Source organism: Phyllobates terribilis, unplaced genomic scaffold, assembly GCF_046119375.1.
Source record: "Phyllobates terribilis strain yellow unplaced genomic scaffold, ASM4611937v1 Scaffold_103__1_contigs__length_5881359, whole genome shotgun sequence".
In the NCBI taxonomy this organism is placed as follows: Eukaryota; Metazoa; Chordata; class Amphibia; order Anura; family Dendrobatidae; genus Phyllobates; species Phyllobates terribilis.
Window position 1 is genome coordinate 1,576,502 of NW_027362863.1, and position 23,355 is coordinate 1,599,856.

Sequence of the window (23,355 nt, forward strand, 5' to 3'; positions counted from 1 at the left end):
GCTGTGTGTATGATGTCTGTGTGATGGTTGTGCCCGCTGTGTGTATGATGTCTGTGGGATGGTTGTGCCCGCTGTGTGTATGATGTCTGTGTGATGGTTGTGCCCGCTGTGTGTATGATGTCTGTGGGATGGTTGTGCCCGCTGTGTGTATGATGTCTGTGGGATGGTTGTGCCCGCTGTGTGTATGATGTCTGTGTGATGGTTGTGCCCTCTGTGTGTATGATGTCTGTGTGATGGTTGTGCAAGCTGTGTGTATGATGTCTGTGTGATGGTTGTGCCCGCTGTGTGTATGATGTCTGTGTGATGGTTGTGCCCGCTGTGTGTATGATGTCTGTGTGATGGTTGTGCCCGCTGTGTGCATGATGTCTGTGTGATGGTTGTGCCCGCTGTGTGCATGATGTCTGTGTGATGGTTGTGCCCGCTGTGTGTATGATGTCTGTGTGATGGTTGTGCCCGCTGTGTGTATGATGTCTGTGTGATGGTTGTGCCCGCTGTGTGTATGATGTCTGTGTGATGGTTGTGCCTGCTGTGTGTATGATGTCTGTGTGATGGTTGTGCCCGCTGTGTGTATGATGTCTGTGTGATGGTTGTGCCCGCTGTGTGTATGATGGTTGTGCCCGCTTTGTGTATGATGTCTGTGTGATGGTTGTGCCCTCTGTGTGATGGTTGTGCCCGCTGTGTGTATGATGGTTGTGCCCGCTTTGTGTATGATGTCTGTGTGATGGTTGTGCCCTCTGTGTGACGGTTGTGCCCGCTGTGTGTATGATGTCTGTGTGATGGTTGTGCCCGCTGTGTGTATGATGTCTGTATGATGGTTGTGCCCGCTGTGTGTATGATGTCTGTGTGATGGTTGTGCCCGCTGTGTGTATGATGTCTGTGTGATGGTTGTGCCCGCTGTGTGTATGATGTCTGTGTGGTGGTTGTGCCCGCTGTGTGTATGATGTCTGTGTGATGGTTGTGCCCGCTGTGTGTATGATGTCTGTGTGGTGGTTGTGCCCGCTGTGTGTATGATGTCTGTGTGGTGGTTGTGCCCGCTGTGTGTATGATGTCTGTGTGATGGTTGTGCCCGCTGTGTGTATGATGTCCGTGTGGTGGTTGTGCCTGCTGTGTGTATGATGTCCGTGTGGTGGTTGTGCCCGCTGTGTGTATGATGTCCGTGTGGTGGTTGTGCCCGCTGTGTGTATGATGTCCGTGTGGTGGTTGTGCCCGCTGTGTGTATGATGTCTGTGTGATGGTTGTGCCCGCTGTGTGTATGATGTCTGTGTGATGGTTGTGCCCGCTGTGTGTATGATGTCTGTGTGATGGTTGTGCCCGCTGTCTGTGTGATGGTTGTGCCCGCTGTGTGTATGATGTCTGTGTGATGGTTGTGCCCGCTGTGTGTATGATGTCTGTGGGATGGTTGTGCCCGCTGTGTGTATGATGTCTGTGGGATGGTTGTGCCCGCTGTGTGTATGATGTCTGTGTGATGGTTGTGCCCTCTGTGTGTATGATGTCTGTGTGATGGTTGTGCAAGCTGTGTGTATGATGTCTGTGTGATGGTTGTGCCCGCTGTGTGTATGATGTCTGTGTGATGGTTGTGCCCGCTGTGTGTATGATGTCTGTGTGATGGTTGTGCCCGCTGTGTGCATGATGTCTGTGTGATGGTTGTGCCCGCTGTGTGCATGATGTCTGTGTGATGGTTGTGCCCGCTGTGTGTATGATGTCTGTGTGATGGCGTGCCCGCTGTGTGTATGATGTCTGTGTGATGGTTGTGCCCGCTGTGTGTATGATGTCTGTGTGATGGTTGTGCCCGCTGTGTGTATGATGTCTGTGTGATGGTTGTGCCCGCTGTGTGTATGATGTCTGTGTGATGGTTGTGCCTGCTGTGTGTATGATGTCTGTGTGATGGTTGTGCCCGCTGTGTGTATGATGTCTGTGTGATGGTTGTGCCCGCTGTGTGTATGATGGTTGTGCCCGCTTTGTGTATGATGTCTGTGTGATGGTTGTGCCCTCTGTGTGATGGTTGTGCCCGCTGTGTGTATGATGGTTGTGCCCGCTTTGTGTATGATGTCTGTGTGATGGTTGTGCCCTCTGTGTGACGGTTGTGCCCGCTGTGTGTATGATGTCTGTGTGATGGTTGTGCCCGCTGTGTGTATGATGTCTGTATGATGGTTGTGCCCGCTGTGTGTATGATGTCTGTGTGATGGTTGTGCCCGCTGTGTGTATGATGTCTGTGTGATGGTTGTGCCCGCTGTGTGTATGATGTCTGTGTGGTGGTTGTGCCCGCTGTGTGTATGATGTCCGTGTGGTGGTTGTGCCCGCTGTGTGTATGATGTCCGTGTGGTGGTTGTGCCCGCTGTGTGTATGATGTCCGTGTGGTGGTTGTGCCCGCTGTGTGTATGATGTCCGTGTGGTGGTTGTGCCCGCTGTGTGTGTGATGTCCGTGTGGTGGTTGTGCCCGCTGTGTGTATGATGTCCGTGTGGTGGTTGTGCCCGCTGTGTGTATGATGTCTGTGTGATGGTTGTGCCCGCTGTGTGTATGATGTCTGTGTGATGGTTGTGCCCGCTGTGTGTATGATGTCTGTGTGATGGTTGTGCCCGCTGTCTGTGTGATGGTTGTGCCCGCTGTGTGTATGATGGTTGTGCCCGCTTTGTTTATGATGTCTGTGTGATGGTTGTGCCCTCTGTGTGACGGTTGTGCCCGCTGTGTGTATGATGTCTGTGTGATGGTTGTGCCCGCTGTGTGTATGATGTCTGTGTGATGGTTGTGCCCGCTGTGTGTATGATGTCTGTGTGATGGTTGTGCCCGCTGTGTGTATGATGTCTGTGTGATGGTTGTGCCCGCTGTGTGTATGATGTCTGTGGGATGGTTGTGCCCGCTGTGTGTATGATGTCTGTGGGATGGTTGTGCCCGCTGTGTGTATGATGTCTGTGGGATGGTTGTGCCCGCTGTGTGTATGATGTCTGTGTGATGGTTGTGCCCTCTGTGTGTATGATGTCTGTGTGATGGTTGTGCAAGCTGTGTGTATGATGTCTGTGTGATGGTTGTGCCCGCTGTGTGCATGATGTCTGTGTGATGGTTGTGCCCGCTGTGTGCATGATGTCTGTGTGATGGTTGTGCCCGCTGTGTGCATGATGTCTGTGTGATGGTTGTGCCCGCTGTGTGTATGATGTCTGTGTGATGGCGTGCCCGCTGTGTGTATGATGTCTGTGTGATGGTTGTGCCCGCTGTGTGTATGATGTCTGTGTGATGGTTGTGCCCGCTGTGTGTATGATGTCTGTGTGATGGTTGTACCCGCTGTGTGTATGATGTCTGTGTGATGGTTGTGCCTGCTGTATGTATGATGGTTGTGCCCGCTGTGTGTATGATGTCTGTGTGATGGTTGTGCCCGCTGTGTGTATGATGTCTGTGTGATGGTTGTGCCCTCTGTGTGTATGATGTCTGTGTGATGGTTGTGCAAGCTGTGTGTATGATGTCTGTGTGATGGTTGTGCCCGCTGTGTGTATGATGTCTGTGTGATGGTTGTGCCCGCTGTGTGTATGATGTCTGTGTGATGGTTGTGCCCGCTGTGTGCATGATGTCTGTGTGATGGTTGTGCCCGCTGTGTGCATGATGTCTGTGTGATGGTTGTGCCCGCTGTGTGTATGATGTCTGTGTGATGGCGTGCCCGCTGTGTGTATGATGTCTGTGTGATGGTTGTGCCCGCTGTGTGTATGATGTCTGTGTGATGGTTGTGCCCGCTGTGTGTATGATGTCTGTGTGATGGTTGTGCCCGCTGTGTGTATGATGTCTGTGTGATGGTTGTGCCTGCTGTGTGTATGATGTCTGTGTGATGGTTGTGCCCGCTGTGTGTATGATGTCTGTGTGATGGTTGTGCCCGCTGTGTGTATGATGGTTGTGCCCGCTTTGTGTATGATGTCTGTGTGATGGTTGTGCCCTCTGTGTGATGGTTGTGCCCGCTGTGTGTATGATGGTTGTGCCCGCTTTGTGTATGATGTCTGTGTGATGGTTGTGCCCTCTGTGTGACGGTTGTGCCCGCTGTGTGTATGATGTCTGTGTGATGGTTGTGCCCGCTGTGTGTATGATGTCTGTATGATGGTTGTGCCCGCTGTGTGTATGATGTCTGTGTGATGGTTGTGCCCGCTGTGTGTATGATGTCTGTGTGATGGTTGTGCCCGCTGTGTGTATGATGTCTGTGTGGTGGTTGTGCCCGCTGTGTGTATGATGTCTGTGTGATGGTTGTGCCCGCTGTGTGTATGATGTCTGTGTGGTGGTTGTGCCCGCTGTGTGTATGATGTCTGTGTGGTGGTTGTGCCCGCTGTGTGTATGATGTCTGTGTGATGGTTGTGCCCGCTGTGTGTATGATGTCCGTGTGGTGGTTGTGCCTGCTGTGTGTATGATGTCCGTGTGGTGGTTGTGCCCGCTGTGTGTATGATGTCCGTGTGGTGGTTGTGCCCGCTGTGTGTATGATGTCCGTGTGGTGGTTGTGCCCGCTGTGTGTATGATGTCTGTGTGATGGTTGTGCCCGCTGTGTGTATGATGTCTGTGTGATGGTTGTGCCCGCTGTGTGTATGATGTCTGTGTGATGGTTGTGCCCGCTGTCTGTGTGATGGTTGTGCCCGCTGTGTGTATGATGTCTGTGTGATGGTTGTGCCCGCTGTGTGTATGATGTCTGTGGGATGGTTGTGCCCGCTGTGTGTATGATGTCTGTGGGATGGTTGTGCCCGCTGTGTGTATGATGTCTGTGTGATGGTTGTGCCCTCTGTGTGTATGATGTCTGTGTGATGGTTGTGCAAGCTGTGTGTATGATGTCTGTGTGATGGTTGTGCCCGCTGTGTGTATGATGTCTGTGTGATGGTTGTGCCCGCTGTGTGCATGATGTCTGTGTGATGGTTGTGCCCGCTGTGTGCATGATGTCTGTGTGATGGTTGTGCCCGCTGTGTGTATGATGTCTGTGTGATGGCGTGCCCGCTGTGTGTATGATGTCTGTGTGATGGTTGTGCCCGCTGTGTGTATGATGTCTGTGTGATGGTTGTGCCCGCTGTGTGTATGATGTCTGTGTGATGGTTGTGCCCGCTGTGTGTATGATGTCTGTGTGATGGTTGTGCCTGCTGTGTGTATGATGTCTGTGTGATGGTTGTGCCCGCTGTGTGTATGATGTCTGTGTGATGGTTGTGCCCGCTGTGTGTATGATGGTTGTGCCCGCTTTGTGTATGATGTCTGTGTGATGGTTGTGCCCTCTGTGTGACGGTTGTGCCCGCTGTGTGTATGATGTCTGTGTGATGGTTGTGCCCGCTGTGTGTATGATGTCTGTATGATGGTTGTGCCCGCTGTGTGTATGATGTCTGTGTGATGGTTGTGCCCGCTGTGTGTATGATGTCTGTGTGATGGTTGTGCCCGCTGTGTGTATGATGTCTGTGTGGTGGTTGTGCCCGCTGTGTGTATGATGTCTGTGTGATGGTTGTGCCCGCTGTGTGTATGATGTCTGTGTGGTGGTTGTGCCCGCTGTGTGTATGATGTCTGTGTGGTGGTTGTGCCCGCTGTGTGTATGATGTCTGTGTGATGGTTGTGCCCGCTGTGTGTATGATGTCCGTGTGGTGGTTGTGCCTGCTGTGTGTATGATGTCCGTGTGGTGGTTGTGCCCGCTGTGTGTATGATGTCCGTGTGGTGGTTGTGCCCGCTGTGTGTATGATGTCCGTGTGGTGGTTGTGCCCGCTGTGTGTATGATGTCTGTGTGATGGTTGTGCCCGCTGTGTGTATGATGTCTGTGTGATGGTTGTGCCCGCTGTGTGTATGATGTCTGTGTGATGGTTGTGCCCGCTGTCTGTGTGATGGTTGTGCCCGCTGTGTGTATGATGTCTGTGTGATGGTTGTGCCCGCTGTGTGTATGATGTCTGTGGGATGGTTGTGCCCGCTGTGTGTATGATGTCTGTGGGATGGTTGTGCCCGCTGTGTGTATGATGTCTGTGTGATGGTTGTGCCCTCTGTGTGTATGATGTCTGTGTGATGGTTGTGCAAGCTGTGTGTATGATGTCTGTGTGATGGTTGTGCCCGCTGTGTGCATGATGTCTGTGTGATGGTTGTGCCCGCTGTGTGCATGATGTCTGTGTGATGGTTGTGCCCGCTGTGTGTATGATGTCTGTGTGATGGCGTGCCCGCTGTGTGTATGATGTCTGTGTGATGGTTGTGCCCGCTGTGTGTATGATGTCTGTGTGATGGTTGTGCCCGCTGTGTGTATGATGTCTGTGTGATGGTTGTGCCCGCTGTGTGTATGATGTCTGTGTGATGGTTGTGCCTGCTGTGTGTATGATGTCTGTGTGATGGTTGTGCCCGCTGTGTGTATGATGTCTGTGTGATGGTTGTGCCCGCTGTGTGTATGATGGTTGTGCCCGCTTTGTGTATGATGTCTGTGTGATGGTTGTGCCCTCTGTGTGATGGTTGTGCCCGCTGTGTGTATGATGGTTGTGCCCGCTTTGTGTATGATGTCTGTGTGATGGTTGTGCCCTCTGTGTGACGGTTGTGCCCGCTGTGTGTATGATGTCTGTGTGATGGTTGTGCCCGCTGTGTGTATGATGTCTGTATGATGGTTGTGCCCGCTGTGTGTATGATGTCTGTGTGATGGTTGTGCCCGCTGTGTGTATGATGTCTGTGTGATGGTTGTGCCCGCTGTGTGTATGATGTCTGTGTGGTGGTTGTGCCCGCTGTGTGTATGATGTCCGTGTGGTGGTTGTGCCCGCTGTGTGTATGATGTCCGTGTGGTGGTTGTGCCCGCTGTGTGTATGATGTCCGTGTGGTGGTTGTGCCCGCTGTGTGTATGATGTCCGTGTGGTGGTTGTGCCCGCTGTGTGTGTGATGTCCGTGTGGTGGTTGTGCCCGCTGTGTGTATGATGTCCGTGTGGTGGTTGTGCCCGCTGTGTGTATGATGTCTGTGTGATGGTTGTGCCCGCTGTGTGTATGATGTCTGTGTGATGGTTGTGCCCGCTGTGTGTATGATGTCTGTGTGATGGTTGTGCCCGCTGTCTGTGTGATGGTTGTGCCCGCTGTGTGTATGATGGTTGTGCCCGCTTTGTTTATGATGTCTGTGTGATGGTTGTGCCCTCTGTGTGACGGTTGTGCCCGCTGTGTGTATGATGTCTGTGTGATGGTTGTGCCCGCTGTGTGTATGATGTCTGTGTGATGGTTGTGCCCGCTGTGTGTATGATGTCTGTGTGATGGTTGTGCCCGCTGTGTGTATGATGTCTGTGTGATGGTTGTGCCCGCTGTGTGTATGATGTCTGTGGGATGGTTGTGCCCGCTGTGTGTATGATGTCTGTGGGATGGTTGTGCCCGCTGTGTGTATGATGTCTGTGGGATGGTTGTGCCCGCTGTGTGTATGATGTCTGTGTGATGGTTGTGCCCTCTGTGTGTATGATGTCTGTGTGATGGTTGTGCAAGCTGTGTGTATGATGTCTGTGTGATGGTTGTGCCCGCTGTGTGCATGATGTCTGTGTGATGGTTGTGCCCGCTGTGTGCATGATGTCTGTGTGATGGTTGTGCCCGCTGTGTGCATGATGTCTGTGTGATGGTTGTGCCCGCTGTGTGTATGATGTCTGTGTGATGGCGTGCCCGCTGTGTGTATGATGTCTGTGTGATGGTTGTGCCCGCTGTGTGTATGATGTCTGTGTGATGGTTGTGCCCGCTGTGTGTATGATGTCTGTGTGATGGTTGTACCCGCTGTGTGTATGATGTCTGTGTGATGGTTGTGCCTGCTGTATGTATGATGGTTGTGCCCGCTGTGTGTATGATGTCTGTGTGATGGTTGTGCCCGCTGTGTGTATGATGTCTGTGTGATGGTTGTGCCCTCTGTGTGTATGATGTCTGTGTGATGGTTGTGCAAGCTGTGTGTATGATGTCTGTGTGATGGTTGTGCCCGCTGTGTGTATGATGTCTGTGTGATGGTTGTGCCCGCTGTGTGTATGATGTCTGTGTGATGGTTGTGCCTGCTGTGTGTATGATGTCTGTGTGATGGTTGTGCCCGCTGTGTGTATGATGTCTGTGTGATGGTTGTGCCTGCTGTGTGTATGATGTCTGTGTGATGGTTGTGCCCGCTGTGTGTATGATGTCTGTGTGATGGTTGTGCCCGCTGTGTGTATGATGGTTGTGCCCGCTTTGTGTATGATGTCTTTGTGATGGTTGTGCCCGCTGTGTGTATGATGGTTGTGCCCGCTTTGTTTATGATGTCTGTGTGATGGTTGTGCCCTCTGTGTGACGGTTGTGCCCGCTGTGTGTATGATGTCTGTGTGATGGTTGTGCCCGCTGTGTGTATGATGTCTGTATGATGGTTGTGCCCCCTGTGTGTATGATGTCTGTGTGATGGTTGTGCGCGCTGTGTGTATGATGTCTGTGTGATGGTTGTGCGTGCTGTGTGTATGATGTCTGTGTGATGGTTGTGCCCGCTGTGTGTATGATGTCTGTGTGATGGTTGTGCCCGCTGTGTGTATGATGTCTGTGTGATGGCTGTGCCCGCTGTGTGTATGATGTCTGTGTGATGGTTCTGCCCGCTGTGTGTATGATGTCTGTGTGATGGTTGTGCCCGCTGTGTGTGATGTCTGTGTGATGGTTGTGCCCGCTGTGTGTGTGATGTCTGTGTGATGGTTGTGCCCGCCGTGTGTATTGATGTCTGTGTGATGGTTGTGCCCGCTGTGTGTATGATGTCTGTGTGATGGTTGTGCCCGCCGTGTGTAATGATGTCTGTGTGATGGTTGTGCCCGCTGTGTGTATGATGTCTGTGTGATGGTTGTGCCCGCTGTGTGTGTGATGGTTGTGCCCGCTGTGTGTATGATGTCTGTGTGATTTTTAACATAGCGCTTTGAAATAGGCAGGGGTGGGAGATTAATTTTCCCAAGGGGCCACGTGAGAGACCGTGACTGTTGTGGAGTCCGAACCAATCGGTTCAAATTAATTCAGGTCAATATTAATATTAACTTATTAATTATATTTTTTGTATGTTTATATTATCACTTAATATTGAGCAGATTTAAGTATGCTGACATCCCCCTATATACAGTATGAGCCCCCACACAACCCCGTACATACAGTATTAGCACACACCACCCCTACCTACGGTATGAGCCCTCGCATAGCCCCCAATATACAGTAAGAGCCACCACAAGAAAGCCAGATGTCGTATAATGAATCTACATAAAGATGATAAAGTTCTGGCGGCTCCGACTGTGAATGAGGGAACAAAAAATAACCCTCAGGTCCCAACAAGAGATGAGCAGGACTCACAGATGAGGCCGCACTGCCCCGGAAGATAAGAGACTCATGGCCTCCAGTCCAGCCGCCAGGTAGCACTGACCTGGACGCCCGACTGGAGGCCCCGGAATCCATCTGCTCATCTCTAGTCCCAGCTGCCCTGGATACAGTGGACAGTCCTGGATTTGGGTCTGGGCCTTGCAGTCTCGGCCGTTTGCTGAATTTCCCTCACTACCAGCGCCCCTCTGACAACTCCTCCTGCCGGGCGAGAAAGATAATGGTAAATGGGCGTGGATTGGGGTGTGACCAGGGGCGAGGCCAAAATTTGCCGCACATAGCCTCTTTCTGTCCCCCTTTCTGTTCTTCAAAAGTTGAGAGGTATGAATATGTGATGTCTGTATCCCAGTATATCGCTTACCATCACATATTATGCTGTATACTGGATGTGATGGACTTTGATACAGGCATCCAATGTTATACAGAGGATAATATGTCACTGGTGTAATATCTGATGTCTGTGCTCATAGTGTGGTATATAACTGTCACATGCTATTCTGTATGTAATATCTGATGTATGTAGTCATAATATATCTTATTCCAGTACAGATGAGCGAATTGATTCGCAGGACACTGGTCAAACAGTCCCGTCAGTAGTCTGTGGCCACCAGACCAGAGCCCCGCGAGCCTCCTCCCGCCTGCCGGCATCTCTGACTCCTCTTTTGATTATAGTCTTTGCATGATGTCATCTTTTTGGCGTGACACATACATGACATTGTGCCTGGCTACAAATCAAAGGAAGAGAAAGAGAATGGTGTCAGGTAGGAGGCTGTCAGGGCTCCTATCCAGCAGCCACTGAATATTCATCTGACCATTGGATCAGGGTCCTGCAAATGAAGTTGCTCATCTCTATCTATCAGTCATATATTCTCCTATGTATATTGTATTGTATGTGGTATAATATGTTCACTGTGTGCACAGACATCAGATGGGACACACATGATAATTAGTGACTCGTACATCATATACTATAATGTGGAGTTGACTTTTACATTGATGACTTGCTCGATCAAGTATGTAGGAAATAATACACAAAATAATAATTCCTAGGTATCTATCTGGCAGACCTGTGCTTATGTGTGGCCACCTTTAGGCTGTGTGCCCACTATGCATTTTTTAAGCGTTTCCGCAACGGCAATTCCGCTGCAGAAACGCTTAAAAAACGCTTGGTAGAAGGTCTGCTATGTTCCCCAATGATAATCCGCATCTGCTGTGCACATGCTGCGGAAATTTCCGCTGCGGATTATCAATGCGGAAAAATCCGCCGCACTACCAATTATTTTGTGTAATCGCAGCGTTTTCGCCGCCATTGACTTGCATTGAATTGCATAATATCCGCATGACTACATGTGCACATGCGGATATTTAGCGATTCAATGTGCAGATGGTACCCGGATTTGGAGATGAAGAGACTCTCCTCCAGACCCGGGTACCATAGTACCTGTAAAAAAAAAAGAATTAAAATAAAAAATATACATTATACTTACCTTCTGATTGCCCCGGTCTCCATAGCGATGCGTCCTGGCTTCCTGGCAGCTCATGATGGTCTAAAAGGACCTGCCATGACGTCATTTAGTCATGTGACAGGTCACACGACCGCTGACGTCGGCGGTCACTTGTCCCGTCACATGACTAAATGACGTCATGGCAGGTCCTTTTACACAACCGCGAGACACCGGGAAGACCGGACGCATCGGATAAGGAGACCAGGGGCCGTCAGAAGGTAAGTATAATATTTATTTTTTACCATTCTTTTACGGTCACACTATATAAATCCATACCGGTTGCATGGATTTATATAGTGTGACCAAGCTGTCAAGCACTTTCCAAGTGATGCTAAAATCTCTTGCAAAGCTCTTGACAACCCGCATGCGGAAATGCATGTGAAGAGCGCTTCACTTCTGCTTGTCCCTGGCAGGAAAACTCATAGAATCCGCATGCGTTTTTTCTGCCAGGGAGATGCAGAAACGCTCTGGAAAAATTCTCAGCATTTCTGCATTGTGGGCACTTAGCCTTACTCTGTTTAGGAGTGTAGAAAAGCACAGCGTACCTTGGATTACTTGCATTACACCTCTAACAACCTAAATGCGTTTTGTAGTGGTCAGACATTGTACATATTATGCTTATGTATTACCAGTTTTAAATGCTCACCTGAACTGGACCAAGTGCTGTCATTTTTCTCCACGGGCAGCACTTAGACAATACGTTTGTGTGAATATAGCCTATGAAGCAGCTGGTAATAAACATGTTGAAGGGGTTTTCTGCGAACAAAAGTATATTTTAATCAATAGATCTTGGAATAATAATAACTTCCACAATTGGATGTGTTTAAATAAAATGTCCCTGTGCTGAGATAATGTTATAAATGTGCCCCTGCTGTGTACTGTGTAATGGCTGTGTCTGACTGTGCAGGAACATGGTCTGATCATACCACAGCTACTGGGCAGGGGGGGAGAAAAAGAGTATATAGCATCGATTAAATCACTGCACACTCTAGTTTCAAGATGCAAACGATGGGTCAAAACGTTCATTTACTGTTGCATTATTCCCTGCACCTTAAATGTGTCTTATTGCATGTCTTCAAATAGACTTTAGTTTGCATCATGAAACTAGAATGTGCGGTGATTTAATCTACGCTGATTCTGGGGATTCCACATCCCGTGTACCTGCACCTTGACCTACAGACTGTGTGCACGCTAATCATCTATATATAAAGAGAGTATATATACATTACAGCAGGGGATCACAGCTGAGTCTTTCTTTGAGCTAAAATATTGTTTAAAAACAGGCATTGAAATGTTTTACTCACAAAAAGAATCCTCTGTGATCCCCTGCTATCCTGCCTGTATCCTCTTTTTCTCCCCCCTGCCCAGGAGATGTGGTATGATCAGACCATGTTCCTGCACGGTCAGACACAGCCATTACACAGTACACAGCAGGGGCACATTTATAACATTATCTCAGCCCAGGAACATTATTATATCACATCCAATTGTGGAAATTATTATTACTCCAAGACCTATTGATTAAAATATACTATTGTTTGTGGGAAAACGACCTTTAAGGATGGGCCGCTACTCATGGACCACTGCTGTGTGCTTGCCCCCAGGCTAAAATTTGCCAGCCAGCCCCTGCTAGCAGTGATATTAGAATACACACTATACATGTTATTACATACAGCATCCTTTACCTATAAAAATTGTATATAATCTCTTCCACTTTTCTTTCCAGTGGGTGTAGTGACAAGATTATGGAGCAGTTGCCGGGACCAGTGCCGCCGCGAGCGACAACAGGGTAGGAAGAGTGGTGATGTGGCTCTTAAAAAGAAAGGCCATACCTATATTATGACCGGCTCCAGTTTTTGACCCTAGTCCTAGATTTTCACCCGTAAGTGGCTATCTTTTTCAGTTTTATTTGTTGTAATGGTTTGATTATTATTTTGCATATTAAAAATGCTTTTTTCTCTGTCATCCCTGACCTTACAGATCTGACTGGACCAAAAAGGGAAATACCTGTAGCCCGGAGGTGCTGGAAGCCAGAGAGGAATCTGAAATGGAGGCCGGAGCTGGGGGCCAGAAAGAAGAAGAGCCTGCGGAGAGCACCAGTACACCACAGCCCCTCGACACCTCCCCTCATGCACCAATTAGCCAGCATCGCTACCGCCCCACCATCACTGGCGTACGTGACATGGGAATACCTGTGAGTGATGATGATGAGAGTTTTTGTCTAAGCCTGGCCTGTTATTTCAGGCACGTTCCCTTTTTATTGAGGCTGCAGACCAGGGCTGCCCTCCAAATTGTTTTGTCTGCCGCTGCGCCACCAAATTCACCGATGGCCATCTTTTAATTCCTTGAAAGGTGGCAACTTTCTGAGGACAACAAAACTCGGTCATTAGACCCCCCAAGAAGGGCACTCAGCAGACCCACCATCACGGCAGCCACCACCTCCAGTGCCAGCATCACGGCAATCACCACCACCTCCAGTACCAGCATCACAGCAGCCATCACCACCACCTCCAGTCACAGCATTACAGCAACCACCACCAACTACAGTGGCACCATCACGGCAGCCACCTCCAGTGCCAGCATCTTGGCAGCCACCTCCATTACCAGCATCACGGCAGCCAACAACCCCCTCACCAGCATGTCTCTTGCCCCAATCACCCTTGTCTTGTTGGCATGATGGCCAAAACACAGAAGACAAGGCCAGACAAAGATCTGAGATACTGGATTTGTGTGCTGAGATGCCGTCACAGTTACTGAAAGGTGTTACATAGATGCGTATTATATGGACGCTATATGGATGGCATAAGCATGGTCCGTTTGCTGTGCTTTTTTCTTCTCGCACACATTGACTTGCATTGGCGAGTCTCGTCTGATATATGCAGCCACTTGCAGCATGCTGTGATTTTTTTTTCTCAGTTCGATCTGAGCTGGAAAAAAAAATCACAGATGAACACATAATCATTCAATAACAGGAGTCAGAGTGCAATCCAATTTTTTTTTATCAGATTGCACTCGTGTGATTTAAACGCAGATGAGTATGAGCCCTTAGACTCAGCCAAAAGATTGTAGACATAGAGTATATCTTATTGCTCTAATAGGCATCTAGTCATTCAACAGAGGCCATTAACTATATATTCTACATGCAGGGCTTGTGAATTGTCCAATATTAAAATAAACAGTATATAAAAAGCAGTGCAGGAGGCAGCAGTGAAGGACATGACAAATATTAATAACAATATGTAAAATAATCACAGGCTGCAATTACCCACCATATTTTTTCTTAAACCATGAAATCAACTTTTTCTTGCGGTTGTAAATTTGAAATGACAGTGGTAGCTATTATGACATCACAAGGCACATGACATCATAGACATCATAATTGGAATAGAATGTATAAATTTCTACACTGCTGCCATCTTGTGTCACTATAACCTGACAGCTGAGAGAGAACGAGTCCAGGTAAGTAGCTCTTTACTTTTAAGCTTTGGTATACTTATAATGTATCCACCGGATTTATCATGGATTGCCGGGAACACTCTGTAATAAGACATTTTCAGGACAACCCCTTGTCTAAATGAGAAATTGCTGACGATAGGTGGGTGGGGGAGGTCAAGTTGGGACATCTTTATGGGGCTCCATTTTTGGGTAGTTTTGCCATTTATGTGGACAAATTATTTTATTATCATTCTCTGTTCTCAGATCTTTGGTTCCTATTGAATTAGGGGCTGACATTGGAGTTGTAGTTTAACCCCTTTAAAGCTCAAGACGTACTAATACGTATCTGCGCCATGGGACTTAAGAGCCTGATACTTATTAGTACGTCTTTGCGATCGCGCCCGCACACAGGCTGTGCGGGCGCGATCGCCGCCGGGTGTCAGCCGATTGTCGCAGCTGAGTAGATCGCAGCATTGCGGGGGCAAGGGGAGGTGATCGGGATACTCACCTCTCCTGCCGGCGTCCAGCGATGTCTGCCGCGGCTTCCTGGATGTTGCCATGACGACCCAATGTCGTCATGACAACATCTGGGTCACCGGACAGCAGAAAGATATTTTGGCATGCGCAGTGCATGACCAAAGTATCTTCTGCATTTGCAGCGCTGACAGCCTGTATAGCACAGGGTTGGTGCTCCATCCCTATGCTATACAGGCGGTCAGAATAAATAAAGTGAAAGTCCCATAGTGGGACAAAGAATAAAAGTAAAAAAAGTGTCAGAAAGTGAAGAAAAAAAAAAAAATCTACCAAAAATAAAAGTATAATGTACCCATCAATAAATATTATTCTGAAAAAAAAAACAATAAAAGTGCACATATTTGGTATCGCCGCGTCCGGAATGACCTGACCTATAAAATTGTCCCACTAGTTAGCCCCTTCAGTGAACATGGTAAAAAAAAAAAAAAAAAAAATGAAGCAAAAAACAATGCTTTATCATCATACCGCCAAACAAAAAATGTAATAACACGCGATCAAAAAGACGAATATAAATAATAATGATACCACTGAAAACGTCATCTTGTCCCGCAAAAAACAAGCCGCCATACAGCTCCATCAGCCTAAAAATAAAAAAGTTATAGCTCTCAGAATAAAGCGATGCAAAAAAATTATTTTTTCTATAAAATAGGTTTTATTGTGTAAAAGCGCCAAAACGTAGAAAATCGATATAAATGTGGTACCACTGTAAACGTACTGACACAAAGAATAAAGCTACCTTATCAATTTTACCACACGCGGAGCAGAATAAAAAAAAAAAACAACAATTCCTGAATTGTTGGTTTTTGTTTATTCTGCCTCTCAAAAATCGGAATAGAGAGTGATCAAAATATGTCACGTGCCTGAAAATGGCACCAATAAAAACGTCAACTCATCCCGCAAAAAACAAGATGTCACATGACTCTGTCGACCAAAATATGGAAAAATTATAGCTCTCAAAATATGGCGATGTAAAACTAGATTTTACAAAAAATGCGTCTTTTAGTGTGTGACAGCTGTCAATCATAAAAACCCGATATGATTCTGGTATCGCTGTAATCGCACTGACTCGAAGAATAAAGTTGTCTAAATGGCGTAAAATATAAACTCTAGGGCTAAGGTTGTGGTAGGGTTAGGGTTAGGGTTAGGGTTGGGCTAGCCCTGAGAGGATGAGATCCGCCCCTATCACTGGGCAAGAAGCCAAAAGCACAAAATAAAAAGAGAAATCCTACTTCCTCCTTCAGGAGGACCCGGAGTGGGCAAACCCAACACATGAGACACCGGGCTAGAGGCCAACCACGACACAAGCTTTAAAGGGAATCTGTCACCCCCTAGGACTTATCAGACCTCTAATATGGGCATAAAGGTTATAGAAATGTAAATCTATACATACTTCTATGGCCCATATTAGAGGTCTGCTTGCTTTGAAATATCCTGGCTCCGGCCTGCTCTCGCTCTGGCTCTGGCCTGCCTTTGCCCTGGCTCTGTCCTGCTCTCGCTCTGACTCTGGCCTGCTCTCGCACTGGCTCCGGCCTGCTCTCGCCTTGTCTCCGGCCTGCTCTCGCTCTGGCTCTGTCCTGCCCTCGCCTTTGCTCCGGCCTGCTCTTGCCCTGGCTCCGGCCTGCTCTCGCTCTGGCTCTGACCTTCCCTCGCTCTGGCTCTGACCTTCCCTCGCACTGGCTCTGACCTTCCCTCGCACTGGCTCTGGCCTGCTCTCTCTCTGGCTCTGGCCTGCCCTTGCCCTGGCTCCGGCCTACTCTCGCTCTGGCTCTGGCCTGCTCTCGCTCTGGCCTCGCCCTGACTCCGGCCTCCTCTCGCCCTGGTTCCGGCCTGCCCTTGCCTTGGCTCTGGCCTTCTCTCGCTCTGGCTCTGGCCTGCCCTTGCCTTGGCTCTGGCCTACTCTCGCTCTGGCTCTGGCCTGGCCTCGCCCTGGCTCCGGCCTGCTCTCGCTCTGGCCAGCTCTCGCTCTGGCGTGCCCTCGCTTTGGCTCCGGCCTGCTTTCACTCTGACTCTGGCCTGCCCTCGCCCTGGCTCCGGCCTGCCCTCGCCCTGGCTCCGGCCTGCTCTGGATCTGTCTCTGGCCTGCCCTCACCTTCGCTCCGGCCTGCTCTCGCTCTGGCTTTGGCCTGCCCTCACCTTGGCTCCGGCCTGCTCTCGCTTTGGCTCCGGCCTGCTCTTGCTCTGGCTCCGGCCTGCCTTCGCCCTAGCTCCAGCCTGCCCTTACTCTGGCTCCGGCCACCCCTCGCCTTGGCTCCGGCCTGCTCTTGCTCTGGCTCTGGCCTGCCCTCGTCCTGGCTCCTGACTGCTCTTGCTCTGGCCTGCCCTCTTCTTGACTCCGGCCTGCTCTCGCTCTGGTTCTGGCCTGCCTTCGCCTTGGCTCCGGCCTGCCCTCGCTCTGGCTCAAGCCTGCTCTACCTCTGGCTGTGGCCTGCCCTTTCCTTGGCTCCCGACTGCTCTTGCTCTGGCTCTGGCCTGCTTTCGCTCTGGCTCTGGCCTGCCCTCGCCTTGGCTCCGACCTGCTCTCGCTCTGGCTCTGGCCTGCCCTCGCCTTGGCTCCGGCCTGCTCTCGCTCTCGCCTGCCCTGGTCTGCCTCTGGCCTACCCTCGCCTTGGCTCCGGCCCTGCTCCCGCCTTGGCTACGGCCTGCTCTCGCTCTAACTCCGGACTGCCCTCGCCCTGGCTCCGGCCTGCCATTGCTCTGGTTCCGGCCTGCTCTCGCCCTGGCTCCGGCCTGCTCTCGCTCTGGCTTCGGCCTGCCCTCGCCTTGTCTCCGGCCTGCTCTCGCTCTGCCTCTGGCCTGCCCTCTCCTTGGCTCGGGCCTGCCCTCTCCTTGGCTCGGGCCTGCCCTCTCCTTGGCTCCGGCCTGCCCTCTCCTTGGCTCCGGCCTGCTCTCTCTCTGACTCGGGACTGCCATTGCCTTGGCTCTGGCCTGCCCTCGTCCTGGCTCCGGCCTGCCCTTGCTCTGTCTCTGGGCAGCCCTCGCCTTGGCTCCGGCCAGCTCCTGCTCTGGCTCCGGCATGCTCTCACCTTGGCTCCGGCCTGCTCTCACCCTGGCTCCGGCCTGCCCTCGCCCTGGCTCCGGCATGCCCTCACCCTGGCTCCGGCCTGATCTGCCCTCGCCTTGGCTCCGGCCTCCTCTCGCTCTGACTCTGGTCTGCCCTCGCCCTGGCTCCAGCCTGCTCTAGCTCTGGCTCAGGCCTGCTCTCTCTCGCTCTTGCTCTGGCCTGCCCTTCCTTGCCTTGGCTCCGGACTGCTCTCGCTCTGGCTCTGGCCTGCTCTCGCTCTGGCCTTCCCTCGCCTTAGCTCTGGCCTGCTCGTGCCCTGGCTCTGGCCTGCTCTTGCCCTGGCTCCGGCCTGCTCTTGCACTGGCTCCGGCCTGCTCTGCCTCTGGCCTGCCCTCGCCATGGCTCCGGCCTCCTCTCGCCCTGGCTCCAGCCTGCTCTCGCTCTGGCCTGCCCTTGCCTTGGCTCTGGCCTGCTCTGGCTCTGGCCTCGCCCTGGTTCCGGCCTGTTTTCGCCCTGGTTCCGGCCTGCCCTTGCCTTGACTCCGTCCGGCCTTCTCTCGCTCTGGCTCTGGCCAGCCCTTGCCTTGGCTCTGGCCCACTCTCGCTCTGGCCTGCCCTCGACCTGGCTCCGGTCTGCTCTCGTTCTGGCTCTGGCCTGCTCTTGCTCTGGCGTGCCCTCGCCTTGGCTTCGGCCTGCTCCCGCTCTGACTCTGGCCTGCTTTGGATCTGGCTCTGGCCTGCCCTTGCCCTGGCTCTGGCCTGACCTCGCCCTGGCTCCGGCCTGCTCTCGCTCTGGCTCTGACCTGCTCTCGCTCTGGCTCTGACCTGCCCTCGCCTTGGCTCCGGCCTGCTCTCGCCTTGGCTCCGGCCTGCTCTTGCTTTGGCTCCGGCCTGCCCTCGCCTTGGCTCCGGCCTGCCCTCGCCCTGGCTCCGGCCTGCCCTTGCTCTGGCTCCAGCCAGCCTTCACCTTGGCTTTGGCCTGTTCTCGCCCTGTCTCCTCCTGCTCTTGCTCTAGCTCTGGCCTGCCCTCATCCTGGATCCGGCCTGCTCCTCGTCCTTGCTCTTGCTTGCTCTGGCTCTTACCTGTTCTTTCCATGTCTCCGGCCTGCTCTCGCACTGGCTCCGGCCTGCCCTCGTCCTGGCTCCGGCCTGCTCTGGCTCTGGCCTGCTATCTCTCTGGCTCCTGCCTGCCCTCAACTTGACTCCGGCCTGCTCTTGCTCTGGCTCCGGCCTGCCCTCGCTCTGGCCTGCCCTCGCCTTGGCTTCAGTGTGCTATCGCTCTTGCTCCAGCCTGCCCTCGCCCTGGCTCCGGCCTGCTCTGGCTCTGGCCTGCCCTCGCCCTGGCTCCGGCCTGCCGTCGCTCTGCCTCTGGCCTCCTCTCGCCATGGCTCCGGCCTCCTCTCGCCCTGGCTCCAGCCTGCTCTCGCTCTGGCCTGCCCTCGCCTTGGCTCCGGCCTGCTCTCGCCCTGTCTCTTGCTTGCTCTCGCTCTGGCTCTGGCCTGTCCTCTCCTTGGCTCCGGCCTGCTCTCGCACTGGCTCCGGCCTGCCCTCGTCCTGGCTCCGGCCTGCTCTCGCTCTGTCCTGCTATCGCCCTGGGTCCGGCCTACTCTCGCCTTGGCTCCGTCCGGCCTGCTCTCGCCTTGGCTCTGGCCTGCTTTCTCTCTGGCTCCGGCCTGCCCTCGCCTTGGCTCCTACCTGTTCTTGCCCTGGTTCCGGCCTGCATTCGCCTTGGCTCCGGCCTGCTCTCTCTCTGGTTCCGGTCTGCCCTTGCTGTGGCTCATGCCTGCTCTATATCTGGTCTGACCTCAACTTGGCTCTGTCCTGCTCTAGCTCTGGCTCTGGCCTGCCCTCGCTCTGGCTCCGGCCTACTCTCGCTCCGGCCTGCCCCCTTGCCTTGGCTGTGGCGTGCCCTCGCCTTGGCTTCGGCCTGCTCCCGCTCTGACTCTGGCCTGCTTTGGATCTGGCTCTGGCCTGCTCTTGCCCTGGCTCTGGCCTGACCTCGCCCTGGCTCCGGCCTGCTCTCGCTCTGGCTCTGACCTGCTCTCGCTCTGGCTCTGACCTGCCCTCGCCTTGGCTCCGGCCTGCTCTCGCCTTGGCTCCGGCCTGCTCTTGCTTTGGCTCCGGCCTGCCCTCGCCTTGGCTCCGGCCTGCCCTCGCCCTGGCTCCGGCCTGCCCTTGCTCTGGCTCCAGCCAGCCTTCACCTTGGCTTTGGCCTGTTCTCGCCCTGTCTCCTCCTGCTCTTGCTCTAGCTCTGGCCTGCCCTCATCCTGGATCCGGCCTGCTCCTCGTCCTTGCTCTTGCTTGCTCTGGCTCTTACCTGTTCTTTCCATGTCTCCGGCCTGCTCTCGCACTGGCTCCGGCCTGCCCTCGTCCTGGCTCCGGCCTGCTCTGGCTCTGGCCTGCTATCTCTCTGGCTCCTGCCTGCCCTCAACTTGACTCCGGCCTGCTCTTGCTCTGGCTCCGGCCTGCCCTCGCTCTGGCCTGCCCTCGCCTTGGCTTCAGTGTGCTATCGCTCTTGCTCCAGCCTGCCCTCGCCCTGGCTCCGGCCTGCTCTGGCTCTGGCCTGCCCTCGCCCTGGCTCCGGCCTGCCGTCGCTCTGCCTCTGGCCTCCTCTCGCCATGGCTCCGGCCTCCTCTCGCCCTGGCTCCAGCCTGCTCTCGCTCTGGCCTGCCCTCGCCTTGGCTCCGGCCTGCTCTCGCCCTGTCTCTTGCTTGCTCTCGCTCTGGCTCTGGCCTGTCCTCTCCTTGGCTCCGGCCTGCTCTCGCACTGGCTCCGGCCTGCCCTCGTCCTGGCTCCGGCCTGCTCTCGCTCTGTCCTGCTATCGCCCTGGGTCCGGCCTACTCTCGCCTTGGCTCCGTCCGGCCTGCTCTCGCCTTGGCTCTGGCCTGCTTTCTCTCTGGCTCCGGCCTGCCCTCGCCTTGGCTCCTACCTGTTCTTGCCCTGGTTCCGGCCTGCATTCGCCTTGGCTCCGGCCTGCTCTCTCTCTGGTTCCGGTCTGCCCTTGCTGTGGCTCATGCCTGCTCTATATCTGGTCTGACCTCAACTTGGCTCTGTCCTGCTCTAGCTCTGGCTCTGGCCTGCCCTCGCTCTGGCTCCGGCCTACTCTCGCTCCGGCCTGCCCCCTTGCCTTGGCTGTGGCCTGCCCTCGCCTTGACTCCGGCCTGCTCTCGCTCTGGCTACGGCCTGCCCTCGCCCTGACTCTGGCCTGCCCTTGCTCTGGCTCCGGCCAGCTCTCGCATTGGCTCCGGCCTGCTCTCGCCCTGCCTCCGACCTTCTCTGGCTCTGGCTCTGGCCTGCCTTCGCCCTGGCTCCGGCCTGCTCTCTCTCTGGCTCTGGCCTGCCCATGCCTTGGCTCCAGCCTGCTATCTCTCTGGCTCTGGCCTGCCTTTGACTTAGCTCCGGCCTGCTCTCGCTCTGACTCTGACCTGCCCTCACCCTGGCTCTGGCCTACCTTCCTTCACCTTGGCCGGCCTGATCTCGCCTTGGCTCCAGCCTGCTCTCGCTCTGGCTCCGGCCTGCCCTCCCTCGCTCTGGCTCCTGCCTGCCCTCGCCCTGACTCCGGCCTGCCCTTGCTCTGGCTCCGGCCAGCCCTCTCATTGGCTCTTGCCTGCTCTCGCCATAACTCCGACCTGCTGTCTCTCTGGCTCTGGCCTGCCCTTGCCTTGGCTCTGGCCTGCCCTTGCCTTGGCTCTGGCGTGCTCTCGCTCTGGCTCTGTCCTGCCCTCGCCTTGACTCCGGCCTGCTCTTGCCCTGGCTCCGGCATGCTCTCGCTCTGGCCTGCCCTCGCACTGGCTCTGGCCTGCTTTCTCTCTGGCTCTGGCCTGCCTTTGCTCTGTCTCCGGCCTGCTCTCGCTCTGGCTCTGGCCTGCTTTCGCTCTGGCCTCGCCCTGTCTCCGGCCTCCTCTCGCCCTGGTTCCGGCCTGCCCTTGCCTTGGCTTGGGCCTTCTCTCGCTCTGGCTCTCGCCTGCCCTTGCCTTGGCTCTGGCCTACGAGATCTCGCTCTGGCTCTGGCCTGCCCTCGCCCTGGCTCCGGCCTGCTTTCGCTCTGGCCTGCTCTCACTCTGGCCTGCTCTCGCTCTGGCGTGCCCTCACTTTGGCTCCGGCCTGCTCTCGCTCTGGCTCTGGCCTGCCCTCGCCCTGGCTCCGGAATGTTCTCGCCTTCGCTCCGGCCTGCTATCGCTCTGGCTCTAGCCTGCCCGAGCTCTCTCTGGCTCTGGCTTGCCCTCGCTCTGGCTCTTGCCTGCCCTCGCCTTGACTCCGGCCTGCTTTGACTCTGGCTCGGGCCAGCCCTCGCCCTGGCTCTGGCCTGCTCTCGCCCTGGCTGCGGCCTGCTCTCGCCCTGGCTCTGGCCTGCTCTTGCCCTGGCTCTGGCTTGCTCTTTCCCTGGTTCCGGCGTGCCCTTGCCTTGGCTCTAGCCTTCTCTTGCTCTGGCTCTGGCCTGCCCTTGCCTTGGCTCTGGCCAACTCTCGCTCTGGCTCTGGCCTGCCCTTGCCCTGGCTCCGGCCTGCTCTCGCTCTGCCTCTGGCCTGCTCTCGCTCTGCCTCTGGCCTGCCCCTGACTTTGCTCCGGCTTGCTCCCGCTCTGGCTCTGGCCTGCCCTCGCCTTGGCTCCGGACTGCTCTCGCTTTGGCTCTGGCCTGCCCTTGCTTGGCTCCGTCTGGCCTGCTCTCGCTCTGGCTCTGGCCTGCCCTCGCTCTGGCTCTGGCCTGCCCTCGCCTTGTCTCCGGCCTGATCTGACTCTGGCTCTGGCCTGCCCTCGCTCTGCTCTCGCCTTGGCTCCGGCCTGCTCTCGCCCTGGCTCTGGCCTGCTCTCACCCTGGTTCCGGCTGCCCTTGCCTTGGCTCCGGCCTTCTTTCTCTCTGGCTCTGGCCTGCCCTTGCCTTGGCTCTGGCCAAATCTCGCTCTGGCCAAGGCAAAGGCAGGCCAGAGCCACAGCGAGAGCAGGCCAGAGCCTGAGCGAGAGCAGGCCGGAGCCAAGGCAAAGGCAGGCCGGAGCCAGAGCGATAGCAGGCCGTAGCCATGGCAAAGGCAGGCCGGACGGATCCAAGGCGAGGGCAGGCCGAAACCAGAGCGAGAGAATGCCGAAGTCAGGGCGAGGGCAGGCCAGAGCAAGAACAGGCCGGAGACAGGGCGAGGGCAGGCCGGAGCCAGAGCGAGAGCAGGCCGGAGCCAGAGTGAGGCAGGCCGGAGCCAGGGAAAGGGCAGGCTGGAGCCAGGGCGAGGGCAGGCCAGAGCCGGAGCTGGCAGCAGCCAAGGCGAGGGCTGGCCGGAGGCAGAGCCAGGGTAGGCCCGAGCAAGAGCAGGCCGGAGCCAAGGCAAGGACAACCAAGAGCGAGAGCAGTCCTGAGCGAGAGCAGTCCGAAGCCAAGGCGAAGGCAGGCCGGAGCCAGAGCAGGTGCTCACCGTATCCAAGGCGAGGGCTGGCCGGAGCCAGAGCAAGGGCAGGCCGGAGCTAGGGCGAGGGAAGGCCTAAGCCAGAGCGAGAGCAGGCTGGAGCCAGGGCGAGAGCATGCCGGATGGAGCCAAGGCGAGGGCAGTCCGGAGCTAGAGCGAGAGCAGTCCGTAGCCAGGACGAGAGCAGGCCAGAGCAAGAGCCAGAGCAGGCGGC